This window comes from Lemur catta, chromosome 13, assembly GCF_020740605.2.
Source record: "Lemur catta isolate mLemCat1 chromosome 13, mLemCat1.pri, whole genome shotgun sequence".
Classification (NCBI taxonomy): domain Eukaryota; kingdom Metazoa; phylum Chordata; class Mammalia; order Primates; family Lemuridae; genus Lemur; species Lemur catta.
In genome coordinates, this window is record NC_059140.1 from 50297125 (window position 1) to 50323957 (window position 26833).

The following is a 26833-nucleotide window of genomic DNA, read 5'->3' on the forward strand; positions in this document are numbered from 1 at the left end:
ATACACAGAAATGAAATTGAGCTGTGCTTCAAATTTTATTGCTTTGAAAATCAACAATTAAACTCTAATTTCTAATATAAATAATGTGATAAAAATAGTATATTCTTGATTTAATCATAAAATGTGTTTTTCTAAAAAAAATATATAATGTACATGTATATGCATACACTAGCACACATTAATGTTTATATATAAATATATAATAGATATATAATACAATATATATTTAGAGATCAGTATATGTATATATATGTAAATATGTGTATGTGTTTATATATATTTTTTTCTGTAAATTCAAGAAAAAAAGCACATTCTTTTTGTAATATAATTTTGTAGTGAGTATGCTACCAACAGGCAGGCTATTGCAGAGGTCACGGAACAGAAAAGATCACAGATGTATTAATTTGAATTTGAAGTGCATGGTTTATTGAATCCATTACAGCAGAGCAAGAAGCAAAGCAAAGAAAAACAGATTAAGCAGGTTGACATGTTTAGGGTGTAAGCAGGACGGAAGAGTCAACTTCCCGAATTCTGTAATATACAGCGCCCATATATACTGTTGTTCTCTCTGCTGCATCACCCTTCCTTGCTAATGGTGTGATTTTGAGGACCCAAGTGGACAGCAAGTGAGAGGGCTTAGAGTCCGAAGTTGTCAGAAGCCCAATCACCCTTGTTCAACAGAAGCGATGCAGATGCAAGTACATCTGGCTATGACTGTAATTTGCAGATAGCCTGATGAGCAGCTTTGGTTTTATTGCTGTGCTTTGCACAGAAAACACATGGGGCCATAGTGTGTGTCACCAGTGAGTGGTTAATTTAGGGATGCCAGAGCTGTCAACAGGGAAGTGACATGAAATGTCCCTCATGAATATTTAAGATTTATTTAGTACTGACATTTTTCCTACATATAATTAATATTAATTAATTACTTTGCACCTTGATTCAACTCACATATGGTCTATTTATTTCATATTTGTCTAGCTTAACTTGTAGATTACTTTCTATATCTGTACTTACAAACATACATTTTAAGATTCACCTATGTCTCACAGCTATTCCCTTATTCTCTATCTATACTCAGTTTTGTTTTTTCTCTTTATTTGCACTCTTGTCTATTTTTCTTAATCCCTATGGCAGAATAGAATATTTTAAAATATTTTAGCAAACATACATGGCAATATTACATACCAACTGGCAGGATAATATAGAGTAGCACTTCAAAGATACTCTTTGTTTTTTTCCCTTAGATCCTCAAATTCTGCTTTAATCACGAAAGTTGGCAAAACAGCTTTACAACACTCTTAGAGAATCTCCACTCCAGGCTGACCTATCTTTCAAAAGTATAAAATATTTAAAGTTGTTTATTATTTCAACTTCTCAGTTTAGTCTAAAGGAAACCCTTATAAATTGAAAATGTCTATAAAGAATTTTAAAGTGCTTTTAGGAATACTTCAGTGACACAAAACAAAAATTTTGGATGGATTTTCTACCAACAGATATTTGTGGATACTTAGTTCTCTGACTTTCAAAAGTTAGAAAAGATAATTGAAATTTTGGTCTTGGAATAAAAAAGTTCATGATGCCAGAAACGAATGTTTACAAACAAGGGATATAAAGTAGTGAAGGCATTTTAAAATAAATGTGTTGTTACTCCCCATAATTGTTCGTCAGACACAATTGAGCGTATTTAAATTAGGATTTTAGCTGTCAATATAATCTAAAAAATGTAGAGATGTGTTTTTACATCTTTTATATCAAATTAAATTTTAATCATGGTGAGTTTTGATATCAGATACTATAGACAATATTAGAGATGCAATGTATAATGGTTTCTTTACAGTGAATTTATTACAGGAAGTTGGACTTCCCTGTGTATATCAAAAACATTACATGAGACCCAATATTAGTAATCATAGCTCTAACTTTTGCCTAAGTGCTATTGGTTGTGCTGTTTTATTTTATTCACACATTTATTTTGCGAAGTACACCTTATTATGCCCATTATCCCCATTTTACTGTGACTCAGAAAGTTAAATACTTGGTCACAAAGCCAATAAGTTACTAACCTAGGAAAGAAATGCATGGTTTCATGATTTCAAAGTCTATGTGTTTCCACACATAAATTCTACCTTTCTCAGAATGCCTGTGATAACGGAGTTTAGGTTCTTTTACCCTTGTGCACCATTTATGTCTGTTTCTATATCCAATTCACCTATATGGAGTGCTCTATGATGACAGCAAAAGTATCTGTCATTCCTCTTGTCCTACTATGGAATTTGTTTTACATGTTTATTATGAAAATGTTAAAAGATATTCAAAAAGAGAAAAAGTAATATAATGAAAATCCATATACTCATTATCCACTTCAATAGTTATCAACTCAGGAATACTTGCTGCAGGTGTAATCTTACCTGGTTTTCCTCTCTTCTACCATTTTATTCATAATTTTTAAAGACCGATATGTAAAAAAGAAGAAATCTTCTTTAATAAACATACTACATATATTTTACTATACTTAGGAAAGTAATAATAATTATTTACTTTATTAAATAAGTATTGCTCAAATTTCCCTAACTGCCTTATAATTTTCAGATGATTATTTTTGTCTCCTCCCTCTCTTCTTGCTCCTCCTCTTTCTCCTGATCCTCTTTCTTCTCCTCCCCCTCCAACTCCTTCTTGTCCTCCTTCTAACTCAGGATCTAAACAGTGTCTGGTGTTTTTGTTTAATATATGTCTCATATGAGTCATTATTGCCACATGATAATTCACTGAAAAACTCAGTGAATGTGTTTTCAAATGAATTTGTCTAGCCTGGCACATTCTTCTTAACTTTCACTGGAGGTTAGCACATCAAGGCTGGGCTCAGTCAGTTTGACTCTGTTCTTGTCTGTGAGTATCTCACCCTCCTCCAGTAACCAGTAGGCTAGACTTGCACTAATGGACTCAAAAGACAGTAGGTTCAATTGCACCAGTGCTTTCTGAAAGCTTCTGATCTAATCAGATCTGCTAGCTTTTCATTCTCCAAGTGAAGACACATGACTCAAACTCTGAAACAAAAAGAAGGGAATTCAGCTCTACTCCCAGTGAAGAGGATACTTTAAGGTTAAATGACAAATGAAAAGCTAGAGGAGTAAGGAACTGGGACCATCAGTGCAGTCTTCCATTACTGCTATATGTCATGTCTCTTCAGTCTGTGGAAGTGGTTTTCAAACATTTTGATCTTAGGTCTTAACATTCTTAAAAGCATTGAAAACCATAAATGCCTTTTGTTTACTTGGCCTATATCTATCAGTATTTAGCATATTAAAATTAAAATTGAAAACATTTAAATATTTATAAATTTTTAAAAATTCTATACATTTTAAAATTTTAGTATAAATAATTATAGCAAAATAAAGAAAACAGTGAAAAAGATGGCATTGTTTCACAATTTTGCACACTGTTTAATATCTGACTTAATACAAGACAGTTGGTTTCTTATATCTGCTTCTGCATCATATTTATTGCTATATATTTTGGGTTAAAGTACATAAAAAATCAGGCTTAATACCAATATATATTTGGGAGAGAAGTATTTTATCTACCTTTTCAGATAATTACAGATACTCTTTGACACTCCACAAAACTCAACAAGCGGTACTTTCTTCTTCTTTTTTTTATTATTTCAGCATATTACGGGAGTACAAATGTTTAGGTTACATATATTGCCTTTGCCCCACCTGAGTCAGAGCTTCAAGCGTGTCCCTTCCCCAGACGGTGCACACTGCACCCATTAGGTGTGAATATACCCATACCCTCTCCCCACCACCTGCCGGACACCTGATGAATATTACTACTACATGTGTACTTAAGTGTTGCTCAATTAATACCAATTTGATGATGAGCACGTATGGTGCTTGTTTTTCCATTCTTGGTGATACTTTCTTAAAGTTCAGTTACTATTGAAATTTTCAACTATATTAGTTAACTTTGTGTAGTCAGTTACATGCAAACCCATTGTCTAACTTGCATCTTAAATGGATTTTTAAACATCATCCATTGCAATTTGGAAAATAGTGGTTCACTGAGTTGTGCAGATCTTCTATATTTGGGCACAAATTTGCATAATATAAAAAATTACATTCACTAATATCACTGTAAATCTCTTTATAGATTGTGAAGCTGTCAAGGTCACAGTGGTGAATTTTCCAACCAAACCAATTTTCTGTAATTATTTTGTCATTGTGTGTGGTGGTGTTTTGCTTACCAGCTCTAATTTTATCGTTAGTAACAAATACTGTGAGTTGTTTTTCATGAAGTCATAGGCTCCTTTTGTTCATTTTTGAGAAATGTCTACCAAATACTGAAGTCTGAAAATTGAAGTTTTACTTTCAGTTGTTCTTTCAAGTATAAAACATATTCTATGGAAAAGCAGCTATTTTAGCTCACACCTCATATAAACATAACCGTTCTTTGCCTTGAGACACTGTAATTCAGTATACAACAGAAATGCTTTATGTACACTTCCAATTTTGCCACACAGAATTTTAAGACTCAAGAATCAGTAACAATAAATTAATAATTATTATTGCTTCAATGAAGACTTTCATAAGTGAAACTGGCTTTTAACATGAGTATGTGGCAGTAACAGATTTAATGACACTAGTCCATCTTAGTGACACTTCTTCAATTCACGATAAGATACCACCATTGTTTTGTCAACATCAGTGCAAATGTCAATAGACAAAAAAAGGAGAACAATATCCAAACAATATTCTGTAAATAGTTTCAATCTCCAATATCCCTAGCAAGGGCCCTGAGTTTTGTTGAAGCGTTTTTGTGTTTTGTCTGACATGCTGATGATATGTTTCCTTGTGTTCTTTATTTTCTTTAAATGTATAGTTTCATCTAGGGCCTTAATCAATGCAAATACTTTTTTAAATATAAATACTTCATAGGAGATGTGAATTTTCATCAGTAGGTATATAATATCTGGTTGTCTTGTGTGTGTGATGTTAGCAACTATTGATAATCTGATAATCATTGCCTAGATCTATTATTTTATTGGGAATATCAAAATTATGAGTTTTACAATTCTATTATTTCTTCTCTATATATCATATAGAATAATTCTATATGGAGAAATTTTCTTTCATCAGCTATTTAAACACGAAGGGAAAGACATTCTACAGGAAAGGCATAGTAAATATTCAAATGTGAGAAAATAAAGGAAATCTCAATGATGTACAACTAAAAACTTCACTGACCCTTCTAGTATGCCAGCTCAAATTTTGAAAACAATTTATTAAGGGAAAAAGTGATATAATTTTTTAATTCTACATTTAATTTTCCCATATTAAAACAGAAAGTGCCTTTGGGGGACTACTATTTTAAAGATTATAAATTCTAAATGGAAAATATAAAATAGCAATAAGCAAAACAGAGCTATGACTGGCTATTTAAAATGGCTTCAATAATAGATTCCTATAGGTGGCATCATCTTGGTGAACGACTTGTCACCCACCAGTGTTGAGGTCTTCAGATTTTCATTTTCAAAAACCTAAATTAGCAAGATAAAAATTATAAATGTCTTTCACTAGACAGGGTTACAATACAAAAACTCACAAAATATATGAATGAGAAGCCAGTTAAAGAAAGCAGAGGAGGGAGGAGGAGGGGATGGTATAGTCACACCTAATGGGTGTGGTGCGTACCCTCTGGGGGACGGACATACTTCAAGCTCTGACTTGGGTGAGGCAAAGGCAATATATGCAAACTAAACATTTGTACACCCATAATATCCTGAAACAAAGAAAAAAAAGAAAGCAGAGAGTCTGTTGTGTTGCAAGTGTATAATCAGATCAAGGAAAGATAAAGATCCTTCGCCTCCTTAATACGTACCTACTGCCTGGACAGGACATGTATATGCCCCCCTGAGGACAAGGGTTCCTCTTCCCTGAAAAGGCAGGGATGAACCGTGTTAATAGTCACCTCTCTAATACCCCTGCTTTTGTGTGTATGTGCTTCTGTTGCTAACCAATTCTGATTATGCAAGATGTATTACATTTAATTTATCCATCATCCACAGAAGTTATTAGGAATCTGGGAATAACCCTTCCTTTTTAAAATAATATTCTAGTAAATTTTGATCTAGTATGGGTTGAATTATATTTTAGCAATCAAAGACTTTAAACTTTAGATTTGTTTTTTAATAAGTAGAATTCATAAAACTTATGCAGATACCATATATGTTAAATTATATACACAGAATATATTTTAATTCTGTGTATTACAGTTTTCTAATTGGTATTATTTATGTTAAACTGTTTACCTTTTAGTTTATAAGTATAATTTTAAAGCTTTTATAGAAGGTGTCATTTTAGACACTAAATATTAGCTGAATGGATATATTGACTTTTGAGGAGAATAGAGAAAAAAACAATTATTTTTTCTATTATGTTTGTTTTATCTGAGATAAATAACTTCAATTACGTAATGAGAAAATGATAATATTAAAGCAAATATTGCTGGTGAAAGACATGTCAAACATTCTTTCTGTCAGCGCAGAAAATAGTGAAAGCAATCAGGCTGCCGATGACAGTTTAGCCAAGGGTGATAATCCCTATTTCATCAACTACATTTAAACAACTGGGTTTCACATTTCCTCCAAAGCACTTTGCACATGTCACAGCACAAATTAGTGAAGTCTAAATTTCAGCTTCAGGCTCCGTGTATCATTTAATAGCATACATTTGCTAACTGTAGCCAAAAAGCAGGCTTCCACCAGGGACTCTGAAACTCCTCATTTACATAAGAATGGGAAGTTAATTGTGTTACAGATATTCTGGTCTCCCCAAGGAGTTCATTAAGCATGCTGAACATGCTGAGATTATAACTTAACTGTCACTTCTGAGAAATTGGGAAAATTCAACTTCAGATACAACACCGTTGGCAATAACAAGCATAACTTAATGTATACATCGTTCTGAATCAAAGGTAGGCTTTCTCTGAAATTTACAATCTCTCTGATTTCTGTATTCATTGCTAAAATAGTATATAATATCTGGGAATTAAGTAATCTAGAGGCCTTTCACCTGCTCCCGCTTCTGTCTCTACATGTATGAATATATTACCCACAGGTTTCAGTCACTTAAAACATTTGTGGCACTATGGAGGTCAACTGAAATGCCTCATTCGTATTTAATGAAACCTGTGAGAATAAATATGAAGCACAAAACTTGGAAAAAAACAAATGTTGAAAAAAATAAATATCGCCATTAATTTTAAACAAAACTGATATATGTATGCATATATATTATATATTATAATAATATAAATGATTTTGAAGGGAATTTCATTTCATAAACATTGTTCAAATTAGCATAAAGACATTATAATAATTTGGGATTGTTTTGTACAAAGACAAACCATCCTGTACCCAGGACATAGGATTCTAATACTCTGGTGACTATGTCCTTCCACTTATTAAATGCTTTATCTAATTAGAAATAGAACATTTTAAAGATTAGGGATAGAGCATTTCACTTTTCCTGAAACAATGCTTTAGTGTTAACAAAGTTTCACTGAAAAGTGATATGTAGAACTATACTGCTAGAAAATACATTTAGATTTCTTCATTGTGTCTGTTTCATCTCATTTTTCTCACTCTCATTCAACCAACCAGTCTTTCTATTTAATGTGCAGATCCAGGCTGGGAATCATGGGAAATTCTCAGTCAAAATAATCCGAGATTGTTTTCCAGTCGTGGAGGTGGGAAGACTAACACAAACCAACTATTCTAAGTGGTGATGATTGCAAAAAAAAAAAAAGTTAAGGCAAGATAGGAGAATAGAGAGTAGTGAAGAAGGAAAATAAAGCAGGGGGAGAAAACAGTGATTGAAGGATATGTTTGATATAAGAGATACTTGTTACACTTCCCAAAGCAGTTTTCTCTGACAAATATGTATCTGATATAAATTTATAAATTCAGAAGTTGCCAGATACGTTCCGTTAGTGTTTCTTGACTATATTTCATAGTTACTATATAAAGTATGTAAATAAAGATGTTATACTTGACTTATAATCTTTCTTAAAAAAACCATACAAGTTTTAATGAGTTCTTTAATTGAGGGTAATTGCATTTGAGATGCACATTAAGCATCCTTCTCTTAACTTATTATGTGGTCTTTTGCAAAAATATTGAAATTTGGAATCTGGAAAAGCTAATACAGAGACTATAGCTAGGTTTCTCTTCTGGTTTATTTCTAGCATGAACAAACTTGGAAAAAAGAGAAATATTTTCAGAGCCTTACCTGTAAAGTTTGCCTACTCAGCCCTAACACAAAGCAAATCAATCAGTTGATGAAAACTAAAATGTTTCACAAGGTTGGCAACAATGTTAAAAATCTGTTGTGTTACACATGCAATGGCTAAACTTTGTGAAGTTAATTTATATGAAGCTTTTTCTGTATTTTAATGCTATACATCCCTTTTAAAAGATTTACTCTTAATGTGGGGAGCACTGATTCCTTCTAAAATTTTATCTAGCCTATCACATTTGTCATGAGTACTGATTTATATGTGAAATTCTTAGGAGACCTTCTTTACAAGTGATTGTGATGGTTGCCTCCTTTGAATCACAAAAGTCCATTTTTCCCTCCTTTATTATGTACTATAAACTTCCCAATGTGTACTTTTCCTTTTTATTTTTAATGCCTAAGGGTACATAATAGTTGTATGTATTTATAGGACACATGTGATATTTATACAGGCTTACAACGTGAATTAATCAAATCAGGATAATTGAGGTATCCATCACCTCAGACATTTGTTATTTGTTTATGTTAGGAACATTCCCATTCCATTCTTTTGCTTATTTTAATGTATACTCTAAGTTATTGTTGATTATATCTACTGTGTTGTGTTATCAAATATTGCTCACTCTATCTAAATACCTAACTATATTTTTGCACCCATTGACCATTCCCACTTCATCCCTCCTCGTACTAGTGGTGAAACTGTAGCAAGTTGTCCAGATCTAGCTAAGATAATTAACCAGGGTGGCTTCACTAAAAAAACAGATTTTCAGTGTAGACAAAGCAGCCTTCTATTAGAAGAAGATGTCATCTAGGACTTTTGTTGCTAGAAAGAAGAATTCAATGCCTGGCTTCAAAGCTTCAAAGGGCAAGCTGATTCTCTTGGTAGGGGCTAATGAAGCTGGTGACTTTAAGCAGAGGCCAATACTCATTTACTGTTCTGAAAATCCCAGGGCCCTTAAGAATGGTGATACATCCGCTCTGCCTGTGTTCTATAAATTGAACAACAAAGCCTGAATGGCAGCACATCTGTTTACAACATGGTTTACTAAATTTTTTAAGCCCATATTTGAGATCTACTGCTTAAAAAAAAAAAAGAACATTCCTTTCAAAATATTACTGCTCATCAGCAATGCACCTAGTCACCCAAGAGCTCTCTGATGGAGTTGTATAAGTCAATGAATATTTTCATGCCTGCTAACACAATTTTCTTTCTGTAACCCATGGATCAGAGTAATTCTGACTTTGAAGTCTGATTATTTAAGAAATACATTTCATAAGGCTATAGTTGCCATAGATCGTGATTGTTCTGATGGATGTAGGCACAGTAAATTGAAAACCTTCTGGAAAGGATTCACCATTCTAGTTGATGTTAAGAACATTAGTGATTCACGGGAGAATATCAAATCACCAACATTAACAGCAGTGTGGAAGAAAATTGATTCCAACCCTCATGGATGACTTTGAATGGTTCAAGACTTCAGTGGAGGAAGAAACTGCAGATGAGGCAGAAATAGGTAGTTAATTAGAATTAGAAGTTGAACCTGAAGATGTGACTGCATTGCTGCAATCTCAGGAAAAAATGGAACTAATGAGAAGTTATTGATTAACAATGAGCCAAAAAAGTGGTTTTTGGAGATGCAATCTACTTCTAGAGAAGATTCTGTGAACATTGTTGAAATGACAACAAAGGGTTTAGAATATTACATGAACTTAGTTGATAAAACAGTGGCAGGGTTTGAGCGGATTGGCTCCAAATTTGAAAGAAGTTCTACTGTGGGTAAAATGCTATCAAATAGCATCGTATGCCATGGGAAAATCTTCCGCGAAAGGAAGGGTCAATCAATGTGGCAAACTTTATTATTGTCTTATTTTAAGAAACTGTCGCAGCCACCTCAACCTTCAGCAATCACCACTCAGAGCAGTCAGCAGCCATCAATGTAGATGGAAGACACGCCTTCAGCCAACAGTTATGACTCACTAAAGCCTTAGATGATCAATAGCAGTTTTTAGCAATAAAATATTTTTTGACTAAGGTAAGTACTTCTTTTTAGACATAATGCTATTGCACACTTAATAGTGTGCAGTATAGGATAAACATAACGGATAAACATTGAATTATTTACATCAACACCCACAACATGTAAGTTTTTTCTCCACAAACTTATTGGCTTTAGATTTTAATTCAACTTTTATACGTTTCCAAGTTTATTTAGTTAAAATCAGGTAATTTATTATTTTTTTCTCTGATCAATAGCGAGATCAAGCCCGTCTTTATATTCATTGACTATTCATTTGCTTATTCTGTGATTGCCCCTTTCTTACTTCCATATACTTTTCCTCTGGGTTATACATGCTTTACTTTTAAATTTGTGGGAACTTACATATCTAGATTTTGATTTGCTAATATTTGTATTAATTATATAGCTATGAATAATATTTTATTTATTTTATATATTGTGTACTTTGCAAATATCTCCTCTAAGTATACTTCTTAACTCTGAACTTTGATATTACATGATATACCAGAAAAAGAGGTTTTAATGTAATTAATTACATTAATCTCTTAGCATGTTTAATGCTTTTTGTATATTATTAAAGACAATATTCCTCAGACAGAATGCATATTATTACCATCATCAAGTGTTGTATTTATTTCTCTCATATATTTTGTCAGCTGGTCCCTGTAGTCAATTTAGAATATATTTTTAATGTCTTTAAATTTTCCCAGTATGTTATGTTGAGTTGTTTTAGGTTTAATACCTCAGCATTTCATAGCATCTTGCAAACACAGGCCTTCTGAAATGTACATTTTCAAATGAATTCAAGGGCAATGAGAAGATTCTGTGACACTAGAAAACCTGATGTGGAACTACAATAGGTGTAGAAATACACAGTGAATCTAAGGTTCAAGAAGTCTTTGTGTGAGAATGAAAAAGAAAGAGAATTTACAATGAATGTAAGTGAAGGAGGAGAAAATAGTAACGCAAGGAACAGACTCTGAACAGAAACTTTACGTGCTTTACATAAATTAGATTTATCCTCATTTCAACTCTTTGTATTTTTCAAAAATTGAAAACACCTTTCACCTATTTGGCTAGCAGAGTTATTATACAGCAAATGTTGAAAATGAGGCGTTCCTAATTATTCTGCTTGGATAAACAGAGTAAAATCTGTTTCACAGGTAGTTTCCTGGAAATTCAGCTTAACCAAGAGACTCTGACAAACTTCCTCCTTGTCATACTCATTGCTCTAATTCTACCCCAATTACTAGACTGAAAAGATATAAACATCTGCTTATTTAAAAAAAAATCATAAAAGAAAATGTATTCCCACATAACAGATGCTCATGAAAACAAAACTAAAATCAAAGTAAAATAATCAGTATCTTTAAAAACATTTCTCTCATTTTCTTTAGAATGAAAATGATTTCTTTGGGACTCTGATTCATGAATTGTGCTTATTCTCATGGATAATTATATATTATTTTGATTATTATTGTGATTACTGTTGTGTGAAATGAATTTGGCAGTCCCAACATAGTGTTAATTTCCATTGTCCTGACACAGCATGACACATTGGAATCAATGACAGAACAACTGAAATTGGATGGAAAAGTCACAGTAGATTTGTGTTCCCTGGGCACACATTTTCTATTTTACAGTCAGAAGAAAACTGAAGTGATCATTAACTTTTCTGGTAAACCACAGAAAAGTATGTAAAACAGGCTGAAAACTTAAGTTCCTTAATATTTGTCTCCAAGAAAGATATATGGACTTGCATATATATTAAACTATTAGAAGAAATGTATTACACAATTTAAAAACATTTTTGAATAATTTTAAAATAAATTTACCAGTATACTTTGTAATATGTGTTGTTTTATTTTTATATACTTAAAATATTCTTAATATTCTTTGCATTTGCTTTATAAGGTTTATTTCAAACCTTAATTAAATTTTGGAAATCTCCAAGCATAGATGATGAATTTCACTAGATTTCTATCATTTGGAGTTTTAAAATTAGATATGGAAAATCTGCCCATTATTATTGTCTAGATAACCAAATAATGTTAGAATTTTGATTAAAATAACCTATTTATCCAACTATCAACATTAGAAAAGTTATATACCTGTCATGTAATCGATTCTTTTATCTCTGTCTTTCCAAACAAGTAGTTGATTTTTTTCCACGTTACTCATTTTTTTTTTAACATAACAGAGATAAACGGTCAGGTGTTGTGTATAAGGGAAAGAATAAATGTTAAGGTAGTTAAGCAAATGAGGGAAAAAGCCTGAGACTGGACTTAAGTAATTGGTTTGGTGGAACACAATGCTTCATTTCCATGACTGCCTTATAATTGCTCATTTATACATTCTATGAAGTAAAACAGCTGAATTTGCCTCACAGTATTACCAATTAAATTGTTTAAGAAAAAGACCTGCTGATAATGTATTAATGATAAATGTTCATTTAATGCATATAAATGCATGCTGAGAGTCTGTAATTGCAACATTCAGTTTACTTTAGATAGCTATGTCACCTTGCTCCTGTTGAGAATATTTCTAGTCCTTGCTCAAATTTGCTTCACAAGAATTTTCTCTTTTTAACAATAAGTAATATTTTACAAGACATTTCAGTATTTAACTATTTTGTTCTTAATATCTGCAAGGCTATAATTTAATTCAATAGTACTTACATTTTTAAAGCTCTTTCAGACAGCTATGTAGGAATTGCCACCATATAAAAACAGAAAAGAAAATTAAATTCGCTGATCTTTTTTTAAATAAACCAACTTCAACTTTCACACTCATCTACACACACACACACACACACACACACACACACACAAATATTCTTACCTGTAATATCAACTTCCCTAGAGTCATTGAACCGATATTTACTAATCATCTCTGTATTTCAGCCACTGTCCAAGAATGTGGTGTATAGCACAAACACACACACAGACGCACACACATAAAAACACATATTGCCTGCCTTGTGGAGTTTACATTTTAAAAAGCCTTGACATTCAATCACATAAAGAATTTTAAGATAGAAGTGGGCTGACAATGTAATCTAGTTTTTAGTTCTACAATCAGCTAGGGAATCTAATTTTTTTTTCAAATTTTGTGGTCTTCAGTTTTCTTATCCATAAAATAAATCTCCAATGATCTTCAAGGACCCTAATATTCATGAGAATATTTAAATGAATGTAAAATAAAATTTGGTGTCGCCTTGTGCTGAGGGATGGTATACTTAATGATGAATTTTGATTGTGCTAAAGGTCTCAGAAGGTAATGTGAATGACTGAAGGTGGGTAGCTGTACCCAACCTAATCAGATACAGTGATTTCAACCTTTCCCTGGTAATGCTGGGTGACCTTTTAAAGAATCACGATTGCATTTTTATTTTTGGTGCAGAAAGTCAAGATGCATTTCAGAGGCTTAGTACTTAACACTATTATCTGTTTTGCACAATGAACTAATGAATGTACCATATGATCAGGTCATGCTGCTACTTCCCCACATTCAAAAGTAGGTCAGTAGGCAACTACACTAGTAGACTTTTGGAAACATGGACTTTTGGGGAAACAAAAGATGGTATTAATAACTTACAGCTGGACCCAGTTAGGACACCAACGCTGAAGTCATACTAAAGGGTATTTTTTTTCATGTAGCCATTCTCTTTATTACTTTCCCATTCTACCTGCGATGTCTCATTAAAGTGAAATTGGGGTAGAAGCAATCCATACTCAGTTTATTTATTTATTTTTATTTCAGCTTATCATCATGGGGGTACAAAAGTTCAGGCCACATACACTGCCCATGGCCCGCCCGTCCCCCCGAGTCAGAAGTTCAAGCGTGTCCATACTCAGTTTATTTAATACCAAAGTGTCCATTTACCAGTTACTGGCCAAGTAGAGGCAGGAACTAATGTTTATAAAAATGCAATTCAGATTCCTAGTACAAGCTCTATCATCCTTCACTGTGAATGTACTAAATGGTATCATAACCCGTCTTCTTTCATTCTATTACCCTTATTTTCATTTATTTCCTTTCTTCTGTAATCTCACATTTTTTATTGCTATCTTTCTATTTAAAACAACATGATTATAGTTATTTTGTCATGGTAGCAGTATGTGCATAGTGGCAGTATGTGCCAACTGAAGCAAGAGTGATCTGCTGCTGTTCACAGAAGTCATGAAGATTTAGAAGAGGCTTATCAATTTCCCTCCTATATCTCCTCTATTAATTCTTATCAGTGAATCAATTCCAGAGTTAATGCAAAATAGACTGTAGAATGTGTATTCATGAAACTTGATCATCTCCTGCCCCACAAATGATATCAAGAGGAAATACTTTGTTATTACTTTTAAGCATCAGAAAATAAAAAAAAATAGAGTGGTGGGTACAATTAGTGGGGATTATTATTATTAAATGATCATCTTTAGTATCATTGTACCTATTCAATTTATCAGTTACCAATCTCACTCTAGAAATAGACTTTAATTCTTTTAAAAAAACTCAAGGAAAATCAGAACACAATTTTAAATTAAAAAATATTCTCATGACTATTTAGAAAAGTGACATAATCTATTCAATTTGTAAGTGTATTTAACACAAATATTTTATACTAATTTATTTTTCATAATGTCAGTTTTCAAATTAGTAAGATTTGTGTTTACCATCTGTTCACATTTTAGTAGGCCTGTTAGAGAATTAAAAATGTATCCTAATCTGCAGCTTTCTAAGTACCACATGTTTACTATGTGGCACTAGACAAAATCAGTAAGTACAGAAAATATGAATCTAGTGATTCTAGATATCTCAAAATACTCATATTTTATATAGTCAAGGAACTTTCTCTGAAAATTATGTGTAATTTTTAAATGTTTACTTGCAAATTATGCATTTTAAGTTTCATCCAAGTGCCTTGAATTACCTAAATTCTATTCATCACATCGCATATTTCACTGGTAGCATGATTACAAATAAGGAAAGAACATGAGATTCAACTCTGACTTTATCTAACGTAACACATTATCCAGCTATTACAATTAGGAATTTGTGACATAGCTCTGTAGTTTGAGAATCTAAGAGATTGAATCTGGTTTTAGTACATGGAACATAATCAGATGTGAAGGTGTTAAGGAGAGTTCTAAATGTGTGTATGTCACAGTTGGACAAACTATGTGGTCATCTAATATCTCACAAGTTATGGTAGTTTCTAAATTCAAAATATATTTTAGTTAAAGATGAGTCATTGGAGGGAGATAAATGAAAAAGGGGAAGCTGTGTCTTATGCTGCCTTGCAGGACTCTTGCCAAAAGGTGCGGGCACATTTCTTGAGAAAAAGAAAAATTGAGTATCATTTCTGTACTCCCTGTACTATTCATACAATTTTAGTGCTAGTGTTGGAAATGAAGACTTTTAGTCATCTTTTCTACATTGTAATTAGCAAAGTCTTCTCCCTAAATTGTTTTTTATAATCCCTGGTCTTTAGGCTAAAAATACCAATATGTTTCATAAACTTCTTAAGATAAAAGATACACATATATGTTTTGTCCACCAATTATATAACTTTAATTTTTTCTAAAAGATTTATTGATATATCATTGACCTATAAAAATTATATATACTTAGTTGCACAACTTTATATTTTGATATATATATGCATTGTATATGATCGTTGCTAATTAACATATCTATCACCAGTACATAGTTACTATTTGTTGTGGATGTGTTGGGAAGTTTTAAGATCTGTCCTCTTAGTAAATTGCAAATATACAATACAGTATTTTTAACTGTCCTACACATAATGTACATAAGACACTCAGAAGTTATTCATCTTGCATACCTGAAACTTTGTATCCTTTGACCAATATCATCTCATTTTCCCCCTCCCCCCAACCCCTGGCAACCACTATACTATTCTCTGCTTCTATGAATAGAACTATTTTAGATTCCATATATAAGACAGATCATGCAGTATTTCTCTTTTTTGTCTTATTTCACTTTGCAAAATGTGCTCCAGCTCAATTCACGTTGTTGCAAATGGCACAATTTCCTTCTTTTTAATGGAAGAATAATATTCTCATCTCTATCTATATCACATTAGCTGTATCTGTTCATAATTAGAACATTTAAGTTGTTTCCATATCTTGAATATTGTGAATAATGCTGCAGTGAACATAGGAGTGCTTAGTCAAAATTTTTTTATCTAGGCCAATGTCAAGGATAGTTTTTCTAGGTTTTATTCTAATATTTTATGGTGTCAGTTTGGAATATCAAAATTGTATAAGTCCATGAATCAAATATGGAGAGAAGTCTCTTGTTAATTTATTTGTAAATTAATTTATCCAGTTAATGTATTTATAAATTAATTTATCCAATTAATTTATTAATGAAAGAAATATTTGTTGCTTTCATAAGACCTGAGAGACCAAGTGAGCCAAGAAATTGAAAAGTAATATCTTTGCTATAGCTGTATGTCTCTTTCATTTTGTAGTACATGTGTGGATATAAGAAGATAAATGAATAAGTAAAAGCACAGTTAAGGGAATTTCCAGTCTAGACAAGGGTAGACCAATTTCTCCCTGCTACTCCCTTCTGGGTACAATTACAGACCCTGGAAATAAAGCAAGAGGCAACCAAGGGAGATCTCTGACACCATCTCACACCTCATGGACTGGCCAAGGGGACTGATAGAGGCCTAACCATAGTATGCTTCAAGGGCAACATTTCCTTTCCCTGCAAACCTAAGACTTTCACAAGAATACTGGCTCATCCCTCTGGGCTTGAGATTACCCTTCCCTGTCAGACACACCACGGAAAGGGAGGCAAGGGACACATTAGCGATCCCACCATAGCAAGTGGTTTTGTCTAGGAACACTCTTCTGGGTAGGGCTGAGAATCCTTCCACCCTGGAAGACACTGAGGCAGATGAGCACAACTGGAAAAAGGCATTCAGCCACAACAGAGAGCCACAACAAGCCTACTCTATAGACTGAAGCCTCCCCCCTACCCCCAGGAGACACCCAGTGGCCCAACCTGGGAAATCTATTCTGTTCCCTGAAACAGGCATCAGCAGCAGGGACCAGTGGAAACTCTATGACATCAAATAAGCCAAGAAAAGCATCTATAATTTAAACTGTCACTGGAATCATAATCCACAGAATAAGGCCAAGAACTTGTGCTAAACTTAAGCAGGGTGAATGCCTATTAAAATAAAAGATCTAAATAGAACCCAGAGTGTCCTGACCTATCCTAATGGACAAAATGTCCAGGATATAATTATAGCCACAATCATAAAAAGATCCAAGGAAATTGAAACTTGAATGAGAAAACTCTGACACTAATGCTGAGATGAATCAAATGTTAGAGCTATCTGACAAGAATGTTAAGGCGTCCATCATTAAAATATTTCAAAAATCAATTAAAAATTCTCTAAAAACAAATTAAAAATATAAAATAGTCACAAAGAAATAAAACTATAAGAAAGAATCAAATGTCAATATAATAGAATATTATAAAAAGTATTCATTTTTATTTTCTATACCCAAAATGAAGTACTGATACATGCTTCATCATGGATGAACTTTGGAAAAAATTATGCTAAATGAAAGAAGCCAGCAACAAAGAACCACATATTGTAGAATTTCATTTTATAAAATGGTCAGAATATGTAAATCTATACAAACAGAAAACAGATAAGTGGTTGCCCAGGGTTGAGGGGGATGGGGATTTAGGGAGTGATAGGTGACAGGTGCAGGGTTACTTTAGGGGTAATGAAAATACTCCAAATGGCTTAAGATGATATGCACAATTCTGTGAATATACTAAAAGTCATCAAGTTGTGTATACTTTAACTTTTTTTGTGTTTTTTCTAGAGATGGGGTCTTGCTCTGTTGTCTAGGCTGGAGTGCAGTGGTGCAATCATAACCTGAAACTCCTAGGCTTAAGGGATCCTCCTGCCTCAGCCTCCTAAGTAGCTAGGACTAAAGGCATGCGCCACCATGTCCAAGTATATTTTTAAATTTTTTGTACTGAGAGGGTCTCACTATGTTGCCCAGGCTGGTCTTGAACTCCTGGCCTCAATTGATCTTCCTGCCTCAGCCTCCCAAAGTGTTAGCCTTGCAGATGTGAGCCACTGCACCCAGCTGAGTTTTGTACACTTTAATGGGGTAAATTGTTTTGTTTTAAGAACTCCAAAAGAAATGAAAAGGTAAACTACATTCTGCAAAACATCTTGTAAAACACATATCTGATAATGGATTGGTATCCAAAATAGACAAAAAACTCTTAAAATACAACAATAGGAAAACAAAAAATAAACTCCATTATAAAGTGGGGAAAAGATCTAAACAGACACTTCACCAAAAAAGATAGATGGCAAATAAGCAGGCAAGAAAGTGCTCAACATGGTATGTCATTAGGGGATTTCAAACTAAAACAATAGTGAAATACCACTATACACAACTTAGAATGGCTAAAATCCAAAACACTGAGAACACAAAATGCTGGCAAGGATGAGAAACAATAAGAACTCTCATTCATGGCTGGCTGGAATCAAGAATGATATAGCCACTAGAGAAAACAGTGTGGCAGTTTCTTACAAAACTGAACATATTCTTATCATATAATCCAGCAATTATGCTCTTTATTATTGGTCCAAATGAGCTGAAAACTATGTCCACACAAAAATCTGCACATGAATGTTTATGGCAGCTTAATTCATAATTGCTTAAATTTGGAAAGAACCAAGATATCCTTGAATAGGTGAATGGATAAAGAAAGTGTAGCACATCCAGGCAATGGAGTATTATTCAGCAATAAAAAGAAATAAGCTATTGGTATGATATAAAAGTTTGTGTCCCCCTCAAATTCATATGCTGAAACCTAATCATCAATGTGATAGTATTAGGAGGTGGGGGGTCTTTGGGAGATGATTAGGTCATGAGAGTAGATCCCTTACAAATGGGATTTGTGTCCTTATAAAAAATCCCCTGGAGAGCTGCCCTTCCCTTTCTGCTATGCAATGTTACAGTAAGGAGACACTGCCCAGCATAGCAAGAGAAGCACGGTTTCTACTAAAGGCATATTGCTTTTGCACCATTATAAAGTCAAAAAATTGTAAGCGGAACAATCATAAGTCAGGGATTGTTTGTATTCCTATCATCACAGAAGGAGAAGAAAAAAAGATTGCGATTGAAAGAATTATTTAAAGAAATAATAGCTGAAAACATTGCAAATTTGGCAGAAGACACAAACCTACAAGTCTAGAATTTCTGAACAAACCCCAAACAAGAGAATTTCAAAGAAATACACACCAAGACATCATAATTACACTACTGAAATAGAAAGAGAAAAAACAAACCTAGAAAGCAGCCAAAGACAAATAATGCACTACCTATAGGGAGACGTTAATTTGAATTCTTTATCTGAAACCATTGAAGCCAGAAGAAACTAGCATAAAATTTTTCAAGCGCTGAAAGGAAAGAATAACCAATTGTGAATTCTATATGTGGTGGCACTATCCCTTAGCAATGAAGGGGACAAAACTGCATTCCCAGATGAAGGGCAACAAATAGAATTTGATGCTAAAAGACCTATGCTTAAGACTGCCTGAACAAATTTCTTCAAACAGAGAGGACATGACAAAAGAAAGAATGTTGGAATACCAACAAGGAGCAACAATGGAAAATGCAGAAACACAGATACATGTAGGAGCCTACTCTTTCTTTCATGAATTTTATAAATCAAATTTGATGATTGAAACAAAAGTGATAACACTGATACTCAAGTTAATAATATATTGGGAAAGATAAAGAGACACAAACAGAAATGAGGTTTCCACATTTCACCTGAAATTATAAAATATAGGTATCCCTAGACTGCAATGTTGCATATGTATATTGTTATACCTGTTGCAACAACACCATACCAACACAAATAGAACACTCAAAAACATAAATAAGTCAGATGAAATCTCAAAAAAAAAGTTTAACCCACCAGAAGGCCAGAAAAGAGAAGAAGAGAAACACACAGAAAATGTATAATAAAATATCACAGGAAAGCACTAGAATATCAATAATTACTTTCAATGGAAATTATCCCAATCTTCCAATCAAAATGTAGATATTGGATTTAAAAATGGACCTGTATATATACAGCTTCAAATCAAACTCACTTCAACTTCATTGACATTAGTAGATGGAAAATAAAATAATGAAATAAAAGATATGCCATGCAATGTTAACTTAACAATACACAAGTAGCTATGTTAATATCCAATGCATTAGACTTTAGATCAGTGAAAATCACTAGAGACAAGAAGGGACATAATGTAACGATAAAAATTCAATCCAGCAGGAAGACATAAAAGTGTACACACTGAAAAATAAAGCTGCAAAATTTATGAAGCTAAAACCAATAGAGTTGAAAAGAGGAATAGACAAATCCACAGCCTTAGCTGGAGATTTTCATAAATATGTTAAGGAGGCTGCATGTCCAGAGAACAGTGAGGAAGAGAGAGATAGGAATCGATGTTGGAGGGCAGGCTGGAGTCAAATTGCACAAGATCATTTCAGATGTACTATTTCCTCAAAGACAGCAGGTTCAATATATGTGGAGTAGAACTAACAGGATTTCCTGATGGATCAGACTTCAGACATTTTTACATGGACAACAAGATGGTCAGTAGTGTCCTTTAATAAGATGAAATGCTGGGAAAGAATCATATTTGGGAGGGGAAAAAAGTGTTCCAATTTAGACATGTTAACTTTGAAATAAATATTGATGAAGACTCTCTTATTGACCAAACTTAAGATAGACTCCTATGAGTTCTTTTCTCTACTGAGCTTCATCTGTGGGTCATGTCCTTGGCCTGCCTAGCCCAGCTTTGGAAATAATCCTGCTATGTAAGTGTAGTAAGAATCTCCCCACCCTTACTATTTGATCTGCTTCAATGTCTGTTCAAGTTCCTCGTCCTCTGCCCTTGATATCTGATCCACCTTGGCCTGCCTTTACCAAGAATCCTCTTAAAGGAGTTTAGCAAGAATCTCCATACCTATGATGTCTCCTCTTAGTCATTTTCTATCTACTGGCCCCTCATCTGCTCTCTGACCATATATCTCCACTTGTTTTTGTTATATTCAGAATTGAATTCAGTTCTATATTGAAATCTCTTTCTCTGACTACAGTATCACTGAATAAAATCTGTCTTCACTGGCTTTAAATTTATTTGACTCTATTCTTATTTAACGGTTAGCATTATTAGCTTATCTCTGATAATCAAACATGGATGCCTATCTTGTCTACCAAAAATACATTTCTTTTTCCTGAAGCAGAGAGCCCACTTGTATGGGATTTCTAATTCTTTCCTCCCTCAAAGACACAGGTGCCAGGAAAAATGCAATCACTGGATACAGAGGTTATTGATATATGTTTCCATTAAATGTTGCTCATAAATTTGTAGGTCTGTGTGCCAAGCTGAGAGGTATATCTTGGTCTTTGGAAGCCAGAGGTACATCCCTACCACATAGCTTCCTTCATGGTTCTGTGGAAATACTGCTATCCAGGAAACACTGGCTGGATCTTATGTAAATGGGGTCAGTTTCTCTCCAATAGAGACATTCTTGTTGTGCTTTTGCTTCATGTACATCTTCAGAACATAGACACACAATCTTTCCTAACATAGTATAATTTACTCTAATTTAAACTTAGCTCTCAACGAAAAGATGTTTATGAAAGAAATATTTTTAAGGTATAAGAAACCTAATTATGAACAATATGTGTTATGATACCAAATGCTGCTTTGCGGGGACAATAAAAGTTGGTTTTCTTAAGTTATATTGGTTTAACTTGGTTTATACAGATTAATATAGATGTAGATATATATTCTTCAGTTAGAGGTCCAAAAGCTGAAGCATTTTTCTTCAATTATACTTTTTTTAAGTGAAAAAACTGCAAGTCACATAATCATGTCATTACTGGCAGAATGAGGGAGCAGATTAAAAATTCTGCTGTTGTTTTCACCAGCAGGCTGAATGGCAGTGATAGTGGATAGAACAAGACAACAGATTTCACCAGGCAAGCTCTGTTGCCTAGAGCTGCTGTTCCAAACTGCTTGCCTTTACTTTGGGTTGGTATTAGACTGTACTGGTAAATGGTATGTTTTTTATTCAGCCTGACATATACTCCTTGCCAGTAATTAGATTTGGCAAGAAAACCTAATGACATTTCCCACCCAGTATATCAGATGGCAGCAGAGTAGCAGACAATGCTATGTAAGGAGATTTTTCTTCCCGATAAAGAATAGAAATTTGTGGCAAGAAAGTTACTTACACTAGACTTATGTCACTTTAAAAATAATAATATAATAGTAATAATTCTATGACTGACAGTAAATGGTATAGCACAACAAAAACTCTTAAAATAATTTAAATAACAAACGACAAACTTTAAAATTTGCAATGTAACATCATTTTTCTCCCCCAAAGACTATGAAAGAATTGAATCTTCTGGTCCAAATGATTTATTTGCATTTTTTAGGTAAATCCCTAAAAACCTTATATATTAATGATAGAAAACAAATGAACTACCATTAAATGTTAGGTTTTTCTTTACTTATGTGAAGGGGCAAATGAATGTTCTCTTCACTCTAGAACAACCTGCTTAAATGTTACCAAATCTATAAAGTTTTCCTCTTCAGAGTAACTTGAGCTTGCTTTTCCTCATACTATCTAACAAATATATGTAAATATTCATTTAAAAACAATTATTGCATGCAAGTACTTGTTTTGAAGAAGAAAGTATAATGACAAGTTAAGGAGCGTATGTTCTCTGACAGGGTTCAATTTCAAGGGGAAGAGCTCCCCTGCTTCCCCTGCAAGTAAACTCTATTAGAGAAGTGAGGGTTACGTGAACAAAGAAGGTAATTATAGATTGTGAGAAGCACCTTGAAATAAATAATAGGGTAGTATATGATAAAATATGTAACTAGGTGAAAAAGACTGAAAGAGGTAATATCAACCAACTGATCAAAACAGACCCCACTAAGGATATGTCCTAGGACCAAAGGATAGGAATGTGGAAGAAGTAACAGGATCCAATCACAGAGCATTCCTAGAAGTAAGTTCTGTAAGATCTTGGCTGTTCAAGGAACAGAGAGGGTATCTGTGAGGTGATCTTGATGATCATTGGGAGAGGGGACTGCGTCTTATATATTGCCTGATTTCTATCCTCTAGCAAACACCTTGAAAAAAATGCTACAAAATTGTTGACTTATAAATGCCTGAGCAATTGAAACATATGTTTATAACACCATGACAAGTTGCAAAGGAATTATGTTGAGAAATCAAATTAACACAATGAAGTAATTTTTAATAATACACATGGTGTATAATTTTGCTAAAGGGGAGTAGTAGAGGCAATTGAAGTAATTGCATGACAAGGGAATTAATGTGCTTTCTAATGGTCAAAGAAGAAGTCCTTATTTTTAAATAAGGAAATAGACACGAGGTTCTCATAATGAATACATCTTTTTTTTTGAACAAAAATCTCAAATAAATGCTATCATTAATTAATTTCAGGCAATATTATACTTTTAAAAATGGTGGTTGGAGATTAGCATATGTTTCATTCATATTCGGAAAACTAAAGGCAATTATTAGTTAATACTGATGTCCTTGATCTAAGGAGGAGGATATATGTTGATAGATTTTGAAAAAGCAAGAAAAAAATCTGAAAAAGTTGTTGGAAATGTCTTTTACTATCAAGAGTGGTTTCAAATTTTTCTTTGAAAATTTTCTTGATTTATAACAAATATCCTTCATTTATAATGTATGTGTGAATATTAATTTAGATGATACTTTCCCTATGAAGAATAAACAAACAAATTAAAGTTATTTTCAGTGTTACGACGTTAGGGAATAATTTGGCATTTTAGTTAAAGCACCCTGTTGTTCTTTGCAATCTGAAGAACATAACCCATTGGAATTAATTAATTAAAAACATTCAAAGACTTTCTTACATTAGTCATAGTTACTACGACCACAAAGATTCAAATAAAAAAATATAAAAAATGTCTGATATTTTAACAATGGAAAATATTTTAAACAAATTTTTAAAACATTTTTTATTTTTTTTTTATTTCAGCATATTAACGGGGGTACAAATGCTTAGGTTATGTATATTGCCTTTGCCCCACCTGAGTCAGAGCTTCAAGCGTGTCCATTACCCAGACAGTTAGACAGTGCACACCGCACTCTTTTTCTTCTTTTTTCTTCTTTTTTTTGGAGACAAAGTCTGGCTCTGTTGCCTGAGCTAGAGTGCCATGGTGTCAGCCTCACAGCAATCTCAAACTCCTGGGCTCAAGCCATCTTCCTTCTTGAGCCTCCTGAGTAGCTGGAACTACAGGCCTGCACCACCACGGCTGGCTAATTTTTTCCATATTCAGTTATCCAGCTAATTTCTTTCTATTTTTAGTAGAGACAGGGTCTCGCTCTTGCTGAAGTTGGTTTGGAGAACTCCTGACTTCAAGCAATCCTCCTGCCTAGGCCTCCCAGAGTGTTAGCATACAGGCATGAGTCACCACGCCCAGCCAAACATTCTTAAATTTACTTTTAAGAAATATAAATTTCTTTCATGATTGGTTACCTAATTGATAAATCTGTTCTTTTGATATTGTTTTCCTTGATACAGACCTTCAGGTTAGATCAGCTAGTTTTAACGTAGTGACTGACTTGTTTACCCTGCAAGTAACAATGGCCCCAGGGAAATGATTCTGTTGAATAGCTGACATTTATAGTTAACTTACTGAGATTCCAAATGTGTTTATCCCATAAATATATTTAGTAGAAATAAGCAATATACCAGGAGAAGAGAGGTAAAGTGGTTAACTTGTTAATAATATGCTTGATAATATGTATTCTCCAAGAACAATCTCTGGCCGTAAAATTCTCCCATATCTGGTGAATCCTAAGATGAATAATTTGATTTATATTCATGTAATCAGTTTTAAAAGAATTATAGATCTAGCTTTGATTTGTTTTTGAATTTAAAACTTGACTTTATTTTGAGGTTTATGATTCATATAGTTCACATTTCTGTTCTTGAGATGAGTAGGAAAATTTTATAATTACTTATATACAGTAAGATTATTTTACTTAAGCCAAAAGGCCAAATTCTTGCTCCTAATTGTAACATTTTCTAATATGTAAGATCCAACTCTTCCAGATTTGTATTTTTACCCTTTTCATTTCATTCATTATATTCTATTCTTTATATGGTTATTAGGCACATCTTATATTGCTTAAAGTATTAGACATCCTCATGGAAATGACATTTGTTTTTTAATCTTTATTTTCTCTTTAGCTCTTAGTAGAACTGTAGCACACGTGGTAGGTACTTGATAAATACTGTGCAAATTGAGGTTGTCATACTTTAAAGATTTTTTTTTTTTCTGAACAGCTAGCTTTAGCTTTTGATTCAAGATGGAGACCAGAGATCAATAGCTATTGTCACCTAGAAATGGGGCAAGACAATAGCTATTTATTGATGGAATAAGGCCCACAGACATATTTTGTGTCCATGCAATAAAAAGAAAATAGTAATTTAAGGCCAACTTGAAATTAGTTAATTGATATGCTACTTCAGAGCCAAAAGAATTTAGATTTACATTTTTTGGATTAAAATATATAGGCTAGATCATATTTTTAAATAGCATATTAAACTGCATTTAACATTTAAAAATTGAAAATGCATTTATTATTCATTCATTCATTTAAAATAATGTATTGATTTTGGCCTACATGTTGTAAGTACTAAGGACAGGGCATTGAATAAGAGAGACAATTGTTTTACCATCACAGAATTTACCTCTTAGTAGGAATGTGGAGGGGCAGAACAGGATAATAAACAAATGAATAAGTAAGTGTGTTGTAGGATAAATAGTGAAAATTGCTAAAAAGAAAATGTAAGCAGGGTAAGGGAGACTATAAGTGCTAGATGTCGGAATATTGCTGTTGTATAAAGGGTTTATAAGTATTTTAACTGGGGTATATAGGGTAGTCAGGGAGGACTCATGGCTAGAGTGGGATTTGAGCAAAACTCTGAAAGGAGTGAGGAAGTGAACCATGCAGCTACAGGGAGACAAGAGAGTGCAAGGTCCTTTGGAAAGTGCATGTTTGAAGTGTCCAACAAGCTAGGAGATCCAGTACGACTGTAGTGGAAATGAGTGAGAGGAACATTAGTGGAAAATGCAGACACAGGGGTAATTTCAAAGCACTAAGTAATACTTCTTGTTCAAAAGGATGTAAAATTTTATAATAATAAATATGTTTTCTAAATTGTTTGTGGTATCTTTTATATACCAACCATGATGCTAAGTGCTTTATAAAAATACTGTCATTTAATTCTCCTAATCATCCTACAAATGAACCTTAGAGAGGTCACATTATGTGGCAAAGTTATGGAACAGGAAAGTGACTGAATTGGGACTATTTTATAGCCTATACTGTTTTTTCTCCTTAATAA